The following is an 18590-nucleotide window of genomic DNA, read 5'->3' as shown; positions in this document are numbered from 1 at the left end:
GCGGCCTCCTTGACAGCCAATAATCGGTCTCTGTCCTGAAAGAAAACATATCGGTCCGTCTCCGTCATGAATATGCATCATGTCGCTCCAAGGCTGAAGTGAGTTTGCCATGATAGCAGCGAGGTCCTCATGTCCGATGGCGTCAGTGCAGCTCTGTCTACTGCGGGCTGGGCGCGCGAGTCCGCGACGCCTCCGAATCTTGAGGACGCGACATGCATGTGATGAAGCTTGACGCGGTTCTCTGCACCTTCTGAAGGAGCGCAATATTCATCCTCGCCGACAGCTAAATAATAGATGTCCCAAAAAAGAAGGGGGAAAAAAAAGGTAATTTTGCCGCTGAAGTCCATCATGTTCGTACAGCTCTGAATAGGGTAGCTCAAGAAAATGGATGACATTGCTTGCATGTCAGAAAGGAGCATGAGTGAAATGAGAGATGCTGTTTGTAGACTGCACATTTATAGAGTGACTCTTAAAGCAAGCTTACGGCACATTAAGGGCACTCATAAAACATTTAGCTTGTACAAACAGTGAATTGGCCACACATGACTGTGCTGCTCGATGCGCCGGTGTAACAAAAGAAATATGCAGCAAACGTTTCCAGACAAACAAGGCCAAGTGCTTGCTGAACAAAAGCACACCAAGGTGATACGTTTGGATTCTTGATGAAACAAATGCAAATCGGTCTTTTTTTTTGCTCAGCGATTACATTTTGTATTTCTCCACCTCTATCAGCAGCAGACTGATCAAAACGGTGACGATGAGAACATTAATGCCACGGACACTGACTGCCAGCGTCAGCAGCACTCGGCACGAACGCCGACATCCTTCCCGAGTCAGAAGAAATCGCCGCGTGATCCCTTAGCGCCGCTCATCATTCCTGCACAAGTCAGGCCACAGCCACCTGGGAGCACGGCTTCCAAAATGCTTCCTTCTCCCTTGCGTTTGGACACCAATGACTGATGGGGTTAGCAGTGTGTGGCCTGATAGGACTCTGCTCTGATGCCATCCCTCGGATAGACATCGTTATGGAGGATGGGGGGGGGGGGGGGGGGGGGATGGGATCCCACGGGCAGCGGGATTAGCCCGCTAGATTTTCACCACAGGTGATAAGGGAGTGCAGGCACGGCTGGCAGAAGGCGCACAACGTATTGGGCAGATAGCAGAGCGCAGATAGGAGGCGAGCCGGCGCAGAGCCCGACTGACGCTGCAAACAATAGCTACAGGGGAGGATAGACACTTGCTGGCGCCGATATTCACACAACCGCCCGGTCAGAATAGGAAAGCCTGCACGGCGTTGTACAAGTGATTCTTGTACCACGTTTGCCAGGCCAGTAGTTGACGATGCCCCTTTGCAGAGAAGCAATATTTGCACAAGCACTCACAGGTCAAAAACAAGAAATAGAGAACAATCGAGTCTTACTGAATTGCTTGCCGAAACAAAAGTGTTTTAAACGGCTCTTAAATGAAGGAAGTGCAGACCAATGTTTGGTTGCCACAGACTTCAAGGCACTGTCTCCCTCCGTTTTTAATCTGCTGTGAGGGACATTAAGTAACAGGCAGTCAGCGGACTGCGGTGACTTAACAGGAGAATAAAGTGACACCGAATCCACCAAGTATGGAAAAGCCTACCAATGAAGGCTCTTGTTCCCTAATGAAGAATGAGCAGGAAGAACAGGAGTGCTCTTGCTGAACGTATAGATGCGAGACTGCACTAACTGGACTCTGCTTCATGACGTTTTGTTGACCAAGGCTTGAATGCTTATTTCTAGTCCAGAATGAGATAACGTGGACCTTGAGTGCCTTCAAGTTTGCTGATGACAAAAAGGTTGGGCCCTAAGATTGACCCTTGCGGAACACCGCGGGAAAGAGCTCACTGATGTATATTGGAGGAGATGTATGAAAGTGATGTTTTGGTTGGTTCAGTAAGTCCGCCCAGTATCTTGAGCAGCACAAACTCAACAACTGCCCAGTCGTCCTCCATTTTGGTTGCCGTTGTACACTGGACTCTTTATATACAGTGCGTCTGATGTCCCTTGTTTTCCCCGGTTGCATTCATAATGATCGGCTGCTCGATTAACCCGTCAATGAGAATTCTGTCTATTGTGTGGAACCGATGGCTGATCAGCTGTGTCTTGAAGCGATTCGGGCAAAATGGAGTGCACCGCGCTAAGCGCCACTTAGCTGCTGCTAACAGTGGCGCTGTCGATTCAGTCTCGACGAGTCTGTGTCGTGAAGAGAGACACTATCACGTCCGGCTGAGGAATACCTTGTGTAACAGCACAATAGGCTGAGCAGGCAGACACGATTACATCGAATTTGATGATCTTGAACTTGGACAGTCCGACACCCCGCATTTCGCAGCAATCCTGACATCTGTTTCGTCACTCGACAACAATTTGAGTTCTGCCGACTTAGATCTTCATCTTGAGTACTGTGCATACATTGCACGTTGCTTTTTCTCCCTGCTCCTTTTGATTGGGCACAAAATAAATGGCGCAAGCAAAATAATAAATGGATGAAAATACGCAAGCAGAACGTAGCACAATGTAGCCACGCAGAAGGAGCATTTCTTCAGAAAAATACTCAAGTAAAACCTATGTTGCAAGAAAATTAAACCAAGGTTTGAACCAAGTAAATAAATGTAACGAAGCCTCCGTGTGCGATGTACTCAAACCCAGGCCAAACTGAGTTGACCACTCACAAGTGGTTGGGAGTGGAAATAATGAAAAGATTTCTCTTTCGGGATTGTCGGCCTGGACATTTTCAGCAGGACAAATCACTCTAAATGCACTCGGCACCGCCGAATACTCGCCCGCCGGAACGATCTTTCAGAAACACCTGACAATCGGGTCTTTGCAAGGGAGAGACATTGTTGAAATTTAGCCCCATTGCCGGCATGTCTTTACCTCGCTTAAGTTTTGGAAATCTTGCTCTCCAAAAAGTGCAACTAAAGGACTCCATTTGTACCTATTCAACACAAGTTGCCAACAAAGTGGTGTAAATCAACAGACAAAATTCCTTTCCAAGGCTTGCTTCCGGCAGCCAATTGGGATCTCTCCTTAGCCGAAGGTTAACGTACGCAGTAGAAGGGACGGCAGCCGCTGCTCGCACTTGTACGCCGACGACAATCAATGCGGCCTCCGTCCTCCGGCGCAGTGTTCATCCCTGAGTGGCGCCATCTAGCCAAACCCAAGAACGGCGGCCTGCACCATTGGCAGCCACGCAGACGCCGAAGAACCTGCAATATCACCCTTCACGTCCAGCAAAGGCTGCGCAGCTCTGCCTCGCTCACATATCAAACATGTATTCCGTCAGCCCACCAAATCCGGCTTAACCCTCAGCCCCGCCCGCGCAAGCAGGCGGCTAGTTATCGCGCCGGCTAGTTATCGCGCCGGCTTTGACATTAGCATGCGCGCGCTCTCTTTTGGGAGCTCTGCTTAAGAGAAGGTGATAAAAAGGCTTTCTTTCTCCGTTTGTGACTTTGACTCACCCTTGGTCCTGCTGGACCCGCCCGCCTGCCTTTTCCATCAACCAGTCGAGGATGAAAGGCCTCATCCGCTTTCTTTGCCTCCCCCCTTCTCCATTATCATACCCTGTCGGAAGAGACCGGCCTGACATTTTTCTTGTACCCATTCGGAGGACACCAGCTGACACTTGAGAAACAACGGCTGTACTATGCACAAAAAGAAAAGTCTTGGTTTTAACTAGCAGTTCAAGGAGGAGTGGCGAACACCATGTGAAACAATCCACACCCAAACCATGTCTTGAGTCAGCGTCTCTCAGGGTACATTTCTTTACTTGACTGTCGGTAAATACATGTTGGTTTTTTTTCTTTTGGTTTTGGTTTTTTTTTACCATCAAAAGCCCTTTTTTCAGTTTTGGTTTTGGTGTTTTATAGATTGAGGTGTTGGACAAGCAAAGAATCTTGGCGCCAAAGTCACTGGCTAGGTTTACATGGACACATTTATTGGGATTAAAAGACCTGATCAGAATAAAAATGCTTCATGTACACACCCCATTCAGAATATTCCGATCAAGATTTTATTCCCAACGAGAGGGGTGCTTGATAGTCCAATCGGCGGCGCTCATGAAAACACTCATACCAAAATTTTTGGAACAAACCGTCTTTACCGCGTATGTCAGTGACGTCATTATAAGCGTTTCTGTTATTCCCGGAAGCTAGTAGAAGCAGAGCGAGCGAAAGAGGTGGCGGGCGCAAGACTCAACTGGCACATTTGCAGCTCCATTAGGAAGCCTTAACTCGACGTAACAGCGCAAACGGGAAAGGTACGTGAAATAACGCTAACGTCTAAAAGTAGAAATGGATGGGGCGAGGTTTTGTTGAAATGGAAGTCGTTACGGCCTCCTCTTCTTCTACTACTATTTCAGGTATACGTGGTCTGTGAAGCATGAACACGCAAGTCCTAATTGCATCAATATTTTTAGTGTCCAAACAGCGCATCCGAAGATAATTTTAGTCCGAACTCCGATCGGGTTAAAAACATTTTGTCTATGTAAACGTTGCCACGGTTCAGCTTGACATGTTTCACCTCTTTTTTTCTGCTTTCAAACTGGCATTTTTGCTGAAACCAGCAAAACGTTGTGGTGAAAGTCGAGCGTCTACTCTTCTCCTGTGACAGGAGACCAAATTGTGTGAATCTTTAACGGTCAGCCAAGATGCTGTAAAACGGCTGGCAACGCTGCTTTGAAAACGGCTGCCAATGAATGAGTTGATCAAACTTTGACGGGGGGGTTAAGTGGCCCGGCAGAGCCATAAAATAATCAACACAATTTGCGGGCATGGCGATGAGGTGTTCTTCACTCAGTCTTGGTCTGATGAAACCTCGCCGGAGTGACTGAAAGGCCAATTTGTCATCTCCTCCTTGCAGCGTCTCTTTGGAAAGCCACAAGCTAAAAATACATTCGCACCACGCCAGTATATTACTTTGATAATGCAATAACGCTTCTTTGGGCTTGAGCCGGCCGGGCGGGGGGGGGGGGTGCAATGAAAAAAAGGGCCGCCACAGCCATAGATTAGAAGGGAAGGCGATGATAAAGTTAAATCTTCCGTCTCCCGAGCGATTATGCTAATGAGCTCATTCCGTAGCCGACGCGATCGGAAGAGCGGCGATATTTTCCGCAAGCCTTTGATGGACCATAAAGGAGGTGACCAGCGGCTCGGGCCAAAGGTGACGTTTAACACGTAGCTGACAAATTAAAACGTTACACTGACGGGGTTAGTCATTACGCTTTTAATTGGACCTAATGAGATTGTCGGGGGCAAACTCAACCGGGACGGAAAAAGGCTTATGCGTGTCCGCTGTGACCCTTGAGGTGCGTTCCGGCGACGGAGAAGAGGGAGGTTGGGGGTTGGGGGGGAGCGCAGGTGGGGAACCCGAAAGTCCTGCGGATTAGTGGCGGCGTGCCGTCAAAAGGGAAGCGGTCCAGGAGCCTCATCACTCCGACAGCAGATTAGTGCTCGGCGGCGACGCAGCAGACGGCGCAAGATTAACTTTGATCTGCAATTTCTCTGCGAGCAGCCGCTGGAAGTCAGCTTCCTCCACCGAAATGGCCCGAAACTCGGAGCTAGCGGTGTGGGCGCCGGGCGCTTACTGAAGGGAGTCGCCGGCTCTGGGGCCCTGTGGATTCACGCGGCCAGCGAGACGGCAATCGAATCTTTTGGATAAGCAACTTGAGGCCAGTACTCATTGGCTGCAACCGCTCGTTCGCTTTAGTGCCGGCTTCAAAAGTCCAAGGCGTGCAAATCATTTCTAAAGGCTTTCATAGTCCAATAAGCTGGAAGTGAAGAAGAACAAACGTTTGAAAAATGAAGACTTTAAAGGCAAAAGTGGAGTAGTCCCTACTGGATCATCCCGCTCCCATCTGCTTTCGTGAATTTTCTATCCTGTACAATCCCAATCCTGTGACTCACGTTGACTCCCATCCGGTGTCATCCATCCATGCGCAGACCACTTAGGATACGGAAAAACGGCTCACTGGTCGAACGCGGTCGTCTTTCCAAAAGCAAAGCCGCATTCCAGCCAACGGCTTGACGAGACCGTCCGACCAGGTCGAGGAAAGCTGCATGTAACGTTTCATTTTAGAAACAAACAAAGATCGTCACAATATTCTGTGGCTCTTGACAAGCGTATTAGGCACTCCAGCTGATATTGAAAAAGCATTTCCCTTCACGACGGAAAATAACCAAAATGTTGAAAAAAAGACAACTGAAACTCTAGCTTACATTTCTCAATAAAAGTAACAAAAATGATGATGGAAATGTTCTTTGTTTTAGTCATTGTCAGTTATATCATGCGTGAGCTTTCGGGGGTTAACTTGAAGATATTTCTTTTGGTATTGCTCTCCGTCCCGACAGAAGAAGGAAGGTCAAACAGTTGGTGGACAATTGCTGTTGTCTCAATTACAAATACTTTGTCAGCTCTTTTTTTTTTTTTTTTTATCTCTTACTCATCAAATACTGTGAAACTAAGACGAATACAATCCAAACTAAAAAGAAGAAAAATGAAAACAAATAAAACCCACCAAACTGGCTCTAAACTCATTCAAAGCATCTGAATTTAAAAAAGAAATCCAAACCAACTATAATGGAAAATCCCAAAGGACTTGAACCGTCAGTCCGAATGCTGGCAAACATGGGGAGCTCTTTTCTGCCTTTTTTCTTTCTACACGTCTACTGAGCGACGTTGTGAGTGGCTTGGCCACCTCTGCCTGAATTGTTCCATCTTGGACTGCAAGGCGAAGCTTGGCCGCCAGGAAGAGCGCCAGTAGCAGCAACCCTTTGCGACAGATGCCGAGCGTGGAACTGCCGCCACGTTCGCGGTCTCCCTACTTCCTTCGCACGCGTGGCGGACACCATGACTTTTTCCATTTCATTCCACCAGAGTTCTCCTTCTTGTCAAATGAAAACAGGAGCTGAGAAATCATAACTCGGGGCGCAACAGCCAGACGAGCGAGCTAAAGGTCATTTTTTTTTTTTTTTGATGAGAGAGGCTTTGACGGCCGGCCGCGCAATCGATGAGCGGCCCGCTTTGGTGGCTGAAGCTGACCCGGGGCCACGAGGACCGCGCATGCGGACTTAATGACGCAAGTGGCGGTCTTGAGGACTCAAGCATCTTCTGCGCATGCTGAGCAAGAACGACGCGGGTGCATCGGCCTGCGAAGGAACATTTGAAGCCAGCATTAACAATCGTGACGGAATGAAGGTTATTCCTTTTAATCACACTACAGCAAGCCCTCCCTCCCGCTCTCCCGGGGGGGGCTTTGCTATATTTAATCACTTGTTCATTTCTTCTCCTTTTTTTGGTCTTGGCTGAGAGCGAGGCAATTGCTTTGTGGGACGTCTGCCCTTGAAGACGCAGACAACAGAAGGAGATATTTATACACGGTGTGGATATGAAGTTGCAGGGAGCCGGATCAAATTCACCGCCTACCTTTTTGACACTGTTCAAAATTCAAATCACCGGCTTTTTCCCCCCAACTTTTACTTCTTCCGCCGTCGTCGTCGAACATTTGGCTTGCAAGAGAGAAGCAATGTTGGTTTTCTAGCTGGTCTCTAAGACTCCGCTCCGCGTCAGTCCTCGGGGAGCGGCAGAACAAGTCGCATCCTTCGTCTCCCGTTTCTGGTTCTAATTGGACTTTTCCATCTGTCGAGGTCCACAAATAGTCTCGTGGGGATTGTGTTGCATCCAATCAAACGCTCTCCTCCATCAGCGAGTGTGCTTGGAGGCTTGCCATGCATCTGAGCGGGCGCTCTGTGCCTGCTGAAGAAGGAGAAGCGCGGTTGGCTGCCGCCAACGGCCGTTCGCAAAAGCCGACGCTACTTTCACAGGCGGCGACGGGCTGCCGGGCCTTTGCTGTCATCAGTGTTGTCGCAATGCCGCAAGCAGGCTTAAAGCTGAAGTCAACCCAGACGTATTTTTTGCCAAGAATATGCTCAATGCAGGCCCATTCTGATAGGTATTGGTTGTGGGAATAAGATTTCCTCCAGCCGTTTTTAGCCATCTGAGGAGGCGGCCATTTTGTCACTTGCTGTCGACTGACAATGACATCACAGTTGCTCAGGTAACGACCAATCGTGGCTCGGCTTCAGAAAACAGGTAGGCTGTGATTGGTTGTTACCCGAGAAACTGCGATGTCCTTTTCAGTCGACAGAAGTGACAAAATGGTCGCCCCTGAGATGGCTCAATGCGGGTGCATTTTGCTGCCTTAACTCATATTCCACAAACACAACATCAATCAGAATGTGCTAAGACTCGTTAGAACATATTCTTGAAAAAAATAGATTTGGGTTGACTCCCGCTTTAAAAAGTGTCTCTGTTTCACAACTCAGTTTTCGGAGGATCTGGTCCACTTTTTGGCCGTGAGTGAGTGGCAAATTGTGCTCCTCTGTACATGCTGTTGATTGTGAGTCGCACACTCGGGAGCGAGCGCTGGGACGTGTGACGGTGCATTTGCCGTCATGATTACAGCCCATCAACTTTGATGGATGCCCCTTCTTCGAAAAAGCGACGGGCGGCGCCGCCGCGCCGCAGCTTGTTTACGCGCAAGCAGATGTCGTCAACAAATTGCCCATGTAAAGTCGCAGCGCAGAAGATTGACGTTTGCATCTTCATGCGAGCGCTTCACCTTCGGGGGCGGTCCAATGCGGCATTAGGAGGGCTGATGGCCGATTGCCCCAGAAGACGGCGATGACCCACAGATGCCGGCAACGATGTCGCGTGCACTTGCACTCATGTGCGAGCAAATTGATTGCCGCGTCGGCTTTTATGAATGCGGATGTGTCGCTGGCTTTGCTCCTCGCCTCTACTCGCTTTCTTGCCTTTTAGCTCCAATCTGAGTAGTCCAAACGAGACAACGAAACCCATTTGTCTGTGGCTGCAAAGAACGCCCCCCCCCAAAAAAGGCTGCGCAAGATCGCAATATAACTCTTTAAGATCATCCTCAGGGATTAGGGACAATTGGCTGAGGGCGGAAATCCAAATAATAATCATCTGTTTATGGTTTTCCACTAATACCTTGGAAAAAAAAAAATCCCCCCAGAGAAATGCCGTCCTTAAGCTGCTGAGACACAGGTTGGTTGCACACAATCAAGTTGGTTGAAATCCGGACCGGAAGATCAACCGACACTTCAAGGACATCTATCCGACAAACCGTCCCAAGAAAGTGATCTCTTCTCGATAGAAATAGCAAATTGAAATTGTGGCCAGTTGAAAGGCCTGTAAAGTCAATTGAGGGATTCCTTTCCAAATACAAAACAACTTTCAAGATGGCTGCTCAAAACATGCAAAAACTGACAATTACGTAGCACTCGGTTGTGGGGATGTAGCGTGAAACTGGGTAGTACCGTTTGACTTTTCCAGAAAAGTCCGACTTGACAGCCAGTGTGTGGACCGGCGCTTCGGTCCGCTGCGGTTGCTTTAGCGCGCCTCGTTGCGGAGGCGCGGAAAAGCCGTGTGATGACCCGCCGAGATGTAGTGAAGCCACCGGAGACTCTAGGTGATGGATTGTCACGGTTCAAACATCAAGTTATGTGCAGGCGTAAGAAAGTTGCTGGCCACATGAGCATCCATTTTTCCATGTGGCAGAACTGGTCAATGGTTGACAGTTGAGCAAGGCACGGTTTCAGCACATTCAGCGCCGGAGAGAACGGCTTGAAAAGCCCCCCCGTCTGGTTTTGAAGCCCCAACCTGGCTCGCTGTCGTGTCGGCCCTCCGGCCGATGCAGGACTGCGGCCGGCAACTGGAAATGGGAGCGCCGCTCTCTGAGCTAGAGGTCAGGGTTCCGCTCGTATCCTTCAAGGAAAAGGGCCTTGCCCGAACCATTTGCTCAGAGAGCCACAATGGACTTTACATTCATCGGTTTGTTCAGAGTCGCCGGAACGATGGATGGATCACTTCCACTATACTTGAATCCAAATAGCAAAGCGAGCTTGCTTGGAGTCGGCCACCATTCAAGTCTCCAATGTTGGAGCACAAAATGGTTTTGTCATCAAATGGGCTCAGGACCTCGTGGCAACAAGGTCACTGTTGAGTCACCCAAGTCTTTCCAGCGTGAAAAAGCAACGCATGAGTTTGTGGTGCTTCTTCCAAGAGTCAAGCGTGTTGTCAGGCCAATTCCGCCCAAGAAACACGCCGACTTCCAAACAGATGATTCACGAGGGAAGAATAATCCGTTTGGAGGCCACGTGCCGAGACTGACGTCAAGTCGTTTGCGAACTGATGGGGACGTCACATGACTTAGTCAAACGCGGAGCCAACAGGGAGGTCGTGTCCGCCCAAAACCTTTCTTTCGCGATCAAGCCAAAAGTGGAGAATTGGCTGGCACGCTTTGATTCCGCTGCGCATGCGCTGACTGTTCACGCAGTTCACGCTGTCTTAACGCACCAACCTAAACGTAACGACCTCAACTCAAAATAAATGCTGATGATATCTGCCGCTTTGTGCCAGTCATGTGAGTGCTGTGACATGACAAGGGTTGGCCACAACCAACGCATCTTTAGCGTTTCGCCCCTCTCCAGAGATATTGCACAATTTGCGCTGAGAGTATTGCAGTCAAGTGTTGATTTGCTACACTGCGGACGCTTGAAGGCCGCAGCCGGTTGAGTTGTTGCATTTGAGCACATCATTGCGGTGGCCTGTGATTGGCTGCTTGGCGCAGCTCAGCGTTATCGCCGTTCGCTTTCGCGCGGACGGCAGAAGTGACGGCCGGCACCGAGCAACAGAGAACAAGAGGAGGCAGAGAAGGTCCCCCGTCAAAGCTCCGTCGTCGTCGCCACAGAACAGGGCGAACGCACGTGTCTGTTTGAGTAACGTTGTGTTTGAAGCTTTCTAATTGCGTAACGACAAAGATTATTTTCCCTGAGCCCGTCTACTGCGCTTGACGTCACATATTAGCGTCGCGCTAGCAGACTTTTGCTAGACCAGTGCTTCTCAAAGTGTGGCACGAGATGCACTAGTGGCAGTCCAGCCCAGTTCATGAGCGTAGATGCAAATACAACTGACATCATTGAAATCATGAAATACATTCAAAATATTTGAATGAAGCTTGTAGCTAAGCGTCCATTTTTTCAAGAGCTGTTCCGTCATTTTTAACTTTCAGGTTGAGTACAACATAGTGGCCTCGAATCGCACTGCAAACGTTCTTCAGCTTTTTTGTGCGTTTCCAAGTGAACGACAGGAATAAATACAGTTCTGTCCTGTTGGGACTAAAACCGGTGCCAGCATGTTGCCGATTGTGGTGGTCGTCCTTTGGATGCTAGCTACTTGGCGTAGCAAGTTTGGGGATGAGGCGACATCATCTGCTTTGCTTGAAAATCTTTTGCCTTCCCTGTTGCTGTTCGGTGTGTGTGTTCAAGTAGCAGCCAAAGGTTTTTCATTCCCTGAACAACCTTTCCGTGAGCCGCCTGTCGTTCATTGCGTTGAACCAAATTCGGCTTGATGCTAACACAGAGTGCCAGGCAAAATCAGATTGCTCATTCTCTTGTGCCGATGCCTTCAAAGGTTTACAGTCGTCCAAGTCGCAGTGACTTGCAACTGTGTGAGTGAAAGAAGATCTTTTTTTAGGTCTCCTCAAAGTGATGTCTCCCATTTCTGGACAGCAAAGGAATACTTTTGAAAGTCTGTTTGAATACATTGAAATGTGTTGAATGTGATTTAAAAAAAATCCTCCCGGTGTCGCGGTTGGATCCGGAACGCATTCCGGTTGATAAACGGCTTGCTCTGTATATTGAGCAAATAGCAAGATGGATTCATGAGCTCCATTGTGCTACTTGCAGAGGGCAAGCAGCGTCTCCTGCATTAAAGTGTCTGGCACCTCTCTTAACACCGTGATGGACGGCCCAATATCAACAGAATATTGATCCTAATCATTTCTGAAAATGGCTTGCATTTGACGAGCGAGGGCTGCGGAAATTGTCTACGGCGGCCACCGCGTGGAGACGCTCAAGGGAGGCGGGCGTTGACGCACCTGCCAGAGGAACCGGGGTGGGGGTGGGGGGTGGCGGGGGGCGTCGCTTTGGGTTGGGCGGAACATGGCCCCGAGCGGCACAGGTGCCCCCTTTGGTGTCCGCTTGACCGAGCATGCGGCCTACATGAGCTGATGTATGCGGCTATTTATAGCGGCCGGGAAACAGCTGCCATGCGTCAGGCTGACAGGCTGACATCCTTCTTCGCAGCGGGACCGGCGTGCCAGGCGGCCCAAACGCAAATGGGGGCAGAGTCGCTTATCATTGCCGCGCAAATAAAAGAATGGCCTGTGGCAAAGACGCAACAATGAAAGTGGGTTAACGGCGGCCGCCGTCGGGCCAGATCTTCCTTTTACGCTCTCATTCAAGCGGAAGATTTATCACCGGGAGCTTTTGATTGCGGCCTGCTGGCGCCGTAAACTGGCACAAGATGGCACACGGATCCGGGGCGGGCCGCTGGGCGAGGCTGGAAGCCGCCAAAGAGCCTGCCGGCCTGCCTGCCTGCCTGCCTGCCTGCCTGCCTGCCTGCCCTGCTGGCCTGCCTGCCGGCCTGCCTGCCTGCCGGCCTGCCTGCCTGCCTGCCTGCCTGCCTGCCTGCCTGCCTGCCTGCCTGCCTGCCTGCCTGCCTGCCTGCCTGCCTGCCTGCCTGCCTGCCTGCCTGCCTGCCTGCCTGCCTGCCCGCCCGCGACGATGTCCGCGTTCGCGGCACCGAGCGGCTGCAAAGCAAAAGAGGAGGCCGGCTCATCAGAGTCTGAAAGGGATGACAAGCCGCGCCTTCTGTTCATCTCGTCCATAACAGTCGACATTGACTGCGCCACGCCGGCGGCATGAAAGACGCTCGCTGCTGGGGAACGTTACAGGCCGCGCTCGGCCCGATTTCCATGCAGGTGATAGATCATCCTGGACCGGTGCCTTGACTTTCTTTGCCAGTGTATGAACGAGCGCCGCCCCGACTCGGAGGTTGCGTGTGACGGCCGATGATGTCACCAAACTAGTGATGCTACCTTGCTTTTGCCGCTGTCTTTTTCACGCCACTGTTCAGTCATGGCAAGTTTGAGCGCAAGGGCTCCAAGGGTGGCAACATAGCAGGCTTCACGCTCGCAAACCGGAGAACGCTCGACACGGGCCAGCCCCAATTTCGAGTTGTGTACTACCGCGTTGTGCCACAAGATCCCAGGCAGCGCTGAGCTCCAGAAGAAGGCGAGAACGCCACCTCTTTGGATTCTGCTTTTGGGCCGTTTCTCAATATGAAGTGGCCAAGTACAAGTGCGGTTGTACGCCAGAGCGTTCCCCCTTTGTTCACCTGACCCCCGCCAGCAGCCCCCCTCTCCCCGCCCCGCCTCAGCTGTGATGTATTTCCGCGGTAGCATCACCAAATGCACTTCGGGATATTTTCTGAGCCGAGCCTTCACAAGTATCCAAGCCTTACTGGGTTAAGCTAGCTGACAAGAACAACATGGTGTGTTCCGCGCGTTCTTGGTTTATGCCCACTTTCAATTGGAAGAGGACTTGGGCCGCCACTGATGATGTTTGACAAGACAACCGGCATGTAAGAACGCCACTTGAGGAGCGTCTCTTGTTTCCACAAAGCGGAGCGAAAAGTTGTCCGCGTATGTCGTCGTGTCCTCTTTGTGCGCGGCGCTGCTTCAGTTGTGTTGTTTGAAAGTTTATTCCCAACTACCGTATCGTCTATGCTCATTTCCGTTTGCCTGTCCGACATTTATATTAGCGTTATGCTAGCGGATTTTGGTTCGATGAAACGATATGGTTCGGCTGACCATTTTGGTGTCCAGCGCTGGATATGATTTTGTTTTTAGGGCCGCGCCTCTTATTTGGAGACTCGTCTATCGTTATGTCGCCTCAAAGTTCGGTTGGGGTTATCGTCATCCATTTCTTGGTTGCGAGCGAGTGAGCGCAAGCGCTCAAGAATTCTTTCAGAAGTGTCTTTTAATAAGTCAGTAAAAGTGTGTAAAAGCGTGTGGCAGGGATTGAAAAAACAACAAACACGTTACACGTAAGAGTCTCTCTAACATTGATTCCCACCTCTCGTGGTGGCGAGAGGCGTTCATAGCTGTGTTGTATTTTTCTCGCTAACTGCGTATCCTCCCATGGACTGTTTTGCAGTTGTCTGTGAAAAAGGTCATCCAAACAACAAAGCTTGTGCTGCACAATCCTGTAAAATGCTATTCTCGCTTTGTAACGCAGCTTTTGTTGAAGGTCATGCAAACAATCTTGGTTTTCGACACCACATGAAATCGCCTCTTAAATGAGGGCTCAGCAAGGCCCGAGTTCCGCTCTTTGAATTCTTTCGTTTGCGGAGCCGCATCGATGCGATCGCCAAATCTTTTGCTGATCGCAAATGTTGGCCTCTTTTTTTCCTTCTTCTTCTTTGTGATAAAGAGCCAAATGTCAGGGGCGGGGATGCTCAAAGCTCTGGCGTGATAAAAGCCGCCCTTCGTTCAGCTTCCAGTCAACAGCCGTTTATCACGTTGCGCATCCACGCATCCAGCCGCCAGAGGTGGAAACCGGAGCTCCGCAGCGATCATATCCAAATCAAACCATGTGACACATCATCAGTCAACGCTTGGACGCTGTCCCGGGTCGTAGCCGCGCACAAAAAGTGCGCGCGGCGACGACCCGAGACACTTTGAAAAGTGTGACGGATGTCGCTGGGCCGTCCGGATTGCGAATTAGCCGGGAGGAAACGAACAGCGATTTGCGGTCCGCCCGCCGCGTCAACGGACGAGCGAAACGCTGCAGGCCCCTCCGCAGTTGGGGAAAGTCTGCCGCAGTCACAGACACGCCGGCTCAACCCTTGTGCTCAGACGTCCACGTCGACTGGCGCAACAATACTAAACAGGAGTGATCGGGAATTGATTTGATGACTGGACTCATTTGCAATGCAAAACGCCACAGGCCGGCTTACGGAAATTTGCATAGAAGTTGGCGTAATTATTTTGGATCATTGATTGCTGAACTTCCAACAGTAAATATTCTCTCATTTCTTTAGTTGCCCATGAAAGTAGACTGATTATTTTTGTGTCTCATGAAAACAAGACATTTGCCAACATCTTTCGCTTTGGAAAAGAACGACCACTAATTTGGGACTCAATCATACTTATTTGTCTGCATTGTCAATTGGAAATGTCCTGGTTTTGACTAAAGGTGTGCAAATGTTTTTTTTGTTTTTTTTTAATCCGATCAATCATCGATTAATAATTAAAATTTAAGAAAAACTACCAAAAGATGAATCGCTTATTAAAATATGAGTTTGTTGCAACCCTATGGTCCTTAGAAGCCTTCAAACAGCTTGACCACAGATCATTTGGCACATTTTTGAGAGCGGCGCATGCGAAAGGGGCCAAAGGTGCTGCCGTATTACAGCGAAGGGCTGCCCTCGCCCGTCTCGCTCTCAATGACGCCGCCTGTCGTGTGCGCCGCCCGCCACTCCCACTTGCGACTTGCCCTCCAGCGTAAAACGCCGGAAAAAAAACCCATCGCTCGGCTCCTGCGTGTGCGCGGCGTGGTGGGCTCCTGGAAGGTTTGGGGAGGCGTGGCCTCATGAATGCCGCTCCGCCATTTGCCGTTGTGACTCCATCTCAAACCCCCAACAGCAGCCGTTATGACATTGCCAGTGTAGGGAGTGCTTGTAACGACCATCCTAATGATGCGATCGGGCAGCCACCGAGCCACATTCCAAAAGAGCGGCAAGCGCGCGTTCTCCGCTCATTAGCGGCGCCATCACAGCAAAGTCGCAGTGAAGCGGCAGGCCGGTGCCTGGCACGTGTTGAATGGCGCCATCGATTACGCTGACTATTTCCACCGTGGTTATGTGACCACCGGGGGCCTTTGTCACGCATTCATTTTGCTGTTATTTCAATCATTGAGTCCCACTGCTTGCATGCTAATGACCTTACGCTTAAGTCCTCGAGTCCCGCAAACGCCACCCGACAAGTGCGAGAAATAGCGCGACTCGACGCCGCCGCCGCCGCGCTTCTGACTTGATTGTCCAACGACTTGATTTTCTCAACTGTATGCAGCGGGGGGCGCCAACATTGTCCAGGCCGGCCGGCCGACAGACGCTTAATGTTTGACATTAAATGCTTGCGGTTTGACACCGGAACACCCGAAAGAAGCGGGCACCTTTCTGCCACGGCAACTTGGAAACTGGCCGCCGGGCAGAGTTTTCCGCGGAGAATTTTGGAATCTCGCGGTCGCGTCGTTGCGCAAATCACAAATCGTCACTCGTGAGGACCACGTGCGATCACTCGCAAGCAGGTTTCCCGCTCAGGAATTTGCCAATCCTGTAGCTATCTTTTTCTTGGGGTCACATCTGTCTCCCAGTGCTGACTTGATGACTGCACAGATCCAAAAGTGATTGTCGCGGCTGCAACAAAGTGATGAGGAGGCATTATGTGCGTCTGCATACTAAATCAGCGTGAGCACGCCAGCCATTTTCATCTGAATGTAAATGCTGAGTATGGGAATACGGCACGCGGCACTCGGAGAGAAGGCCAAGATGCCGTTTTACACGGGGATTGATCATTTGCGCATTATTTGATCCACTCGTGCGCCGGCATGTGCGTTCAATCTTGTATCTTTTACAACATGTCAGCGGCCAAGAGGCAATCTATCAAGCGTTCGCCGGGGCTCGCCGGGGCTTTCGGGGGCCGTTAGATTGGATGGAAGCGGAGCCCCCCGCCCCGGAAAATGCTTTCCAACAACAATGAAATTGAGGTGATGTGTTTCCTCACATCTCCTCTTTTTTCAGCCAAGCCGCCTTCATTCCAGCTAACTCTAATCTCCTTCCAGAAAATTCCATTCATCTCCGCCGCGGTCGTAAAGGAGCTGATGAAAATGCTGAGCGGTAGCAAAAAACAAAAGCAAAAAAAAACTTGGCTAATTCTGTACTTTACATACATTACATTTGCCCGAGACCCAACTAATCCTACCCCCCCACCCCGGCGTTGTCACGTTGTGACACGTTTACGTGGACATGTCCGACGGGAAGAAAACTGCTACTTGTACACACCTCATCCATATTCCGACATTTCGGAACAAACCGTCTTTACCGCGCAGGTCAGTGACGTCATGATGGGCGTTTCTGTTATTCCCGTAGGCCAGCAGAAGCGGAGCGAGTGTTACATTGCTTGTTGTTTGATCAATAAAGTTTGGGCAAAAACAGCAGAGCGAGCGAAAGGTGTGTAGCGCACAAGACTGAAGTGCTACATTTGCAGCTCCGAGAAGGAACGCGTTAACTCGACGTAACGGCGCAAATGGGAAAAATATGCCAAGTAATGCTAAGCTTTCAAGCAGAAATGGACAGAGGGACGTTTCGTCGACACGGAAGTCGCTACAGCTCCTTCTACTACCGTTTCCGGTATATTTGCTCAATCTGAGCATTTCAAAAGAATTTGTTCCGATCCAAAGGGTGCCGCATGAACGCGCGAGTCCTAATCAGATCAATATTTGGAGTGTCCGTGAAAACGGTGCATCCAATCGGAATTTGATCCACACTCTGGTTGGATTCAACAAGTTTTGTCCATGTAAATGTAGCCAGTGACGCACTTGTGCTTTTCGTGAGTCATGAGCTCCAATCATGAAAATGACGCAACATTTGTGTTATGAAGCTCCAAGTTTGCCTAAAATAAAGACCCTTTTCCACAAGATATGTCACGCTGAATTGGAAGACATGCCTGTATTTAGTTCATCCAAACAAGCACAAAAGCCTTCCACCACAATCGTAATCTCGCCAGCGGAAGGCTGCCCCTCCCCGCACCCCCATTTCACTGCGATTTGCAGAAGGAATCTTGTGCCGAGCACATTTCAGCATGCGGCGGGCTCTCCTCATTAAGCCACCTGTCACTTCATGTCCATTACAGGCCGTGTCCAATAAAACACCTGCGGGCGGGTCGCACGGGTGCGGGCTAATGGTACTCCAACGCGCTTGTACGATCAGTCGGTCCTCAATGGCTTGCTGATTTTCATAATGCACAATGCCAAGTCAAGTGCTTCCATTCAAGACAAAAACAGAAAGCCACGAAATTGCTCTCACTGACCGCAGGTGCCAAAAGTACTCACACCTCGCCAGAAGTAAAAACAAATGTCATGAGGGCGAACTTGAGATAAGTGTGCTGCATAATGGCAGCAGACTGAACTCACGTGACAACAAGCAGCGCTTTGCAACGTATTGAAAATTGCCCCCCCCCCGAAACAAAAAAAGGGGGGCTTGAAGCAATGTCTTGAGTTGAGTTTCTTGAGCTTCCCGTCCAGATATTGAAGTGAAGCGAAAGCGGTCGGTCGTTCGGTCGGTCGGTCGGTCGTTCGGTCGTCGGTCGGTCGGTCGGTCGGTCGGTCGGTCGGTCGGTCGGTCGGTCGGTCGGTCGGTCGTGGCGTCCGCGCCTCCACGGCAGACCTCAGCCAGTTCTTCCCACTTGGGCTCCCTTGCGAGTTACGCTTGATTTCCGCTGTTTTCACAGCTGCTCCCAGCAGTGCACTCCATTACACCTTAAATCACTTCAAAGATGCCAGACACCCAAAAAAAACTCCCACTGCAGCAACTAATTCGCCTGGACCGCGTCTGGAGAAAAACAAGCAAACGCTGCGC

At 50.3% G+C, this 18590-nt stretch overlaps 2 protein-coding genes across 6 annotated transcripts in view; one reads left to right on the top strand and one right to left on the bottom strand.

Moving 5' to 3' along the window:
• The window catches only part of LOC147149420 (uncharacterized), a 64367-nt gene that overhangs the window by 20458 nt on the left and 25319 nt on the right, over positions 1–18590 (top strand). The gene's annotated exons all lie outside the window — the stretch shown is intronic.
• Positions 1–18590, bottom strand: part of kcnd2 (potassium voltage-gated channel, Shal-related subfamily, member 2) — a 49954-nt gene that overhangs the window by 23575 nt on the left and 7789 nt on the right. The window lies entirely within an intron of this gene.

The sequence above is a fragment of the Filicampus tigris genome, chromosome 4, assembly GCF_054856515.1.
Source record: "Filicampus tigris isolate MCC_2025a chromosome 4, RoL_Ftig_1.0, whole genome shotgun sequence".
Classification (NCBI taxonomy): domain Eukaryota; kingdom Metazoa; phylum Chordata; class Actinopteri; order Syngnathiformes; family Syngnathidae; genus Filicampus; species Filicampus tigris.
Note: the sequence above shows the minus strand (reverse complement) of the source record. Positions and strands in the feature narration are given on the sequence as shown.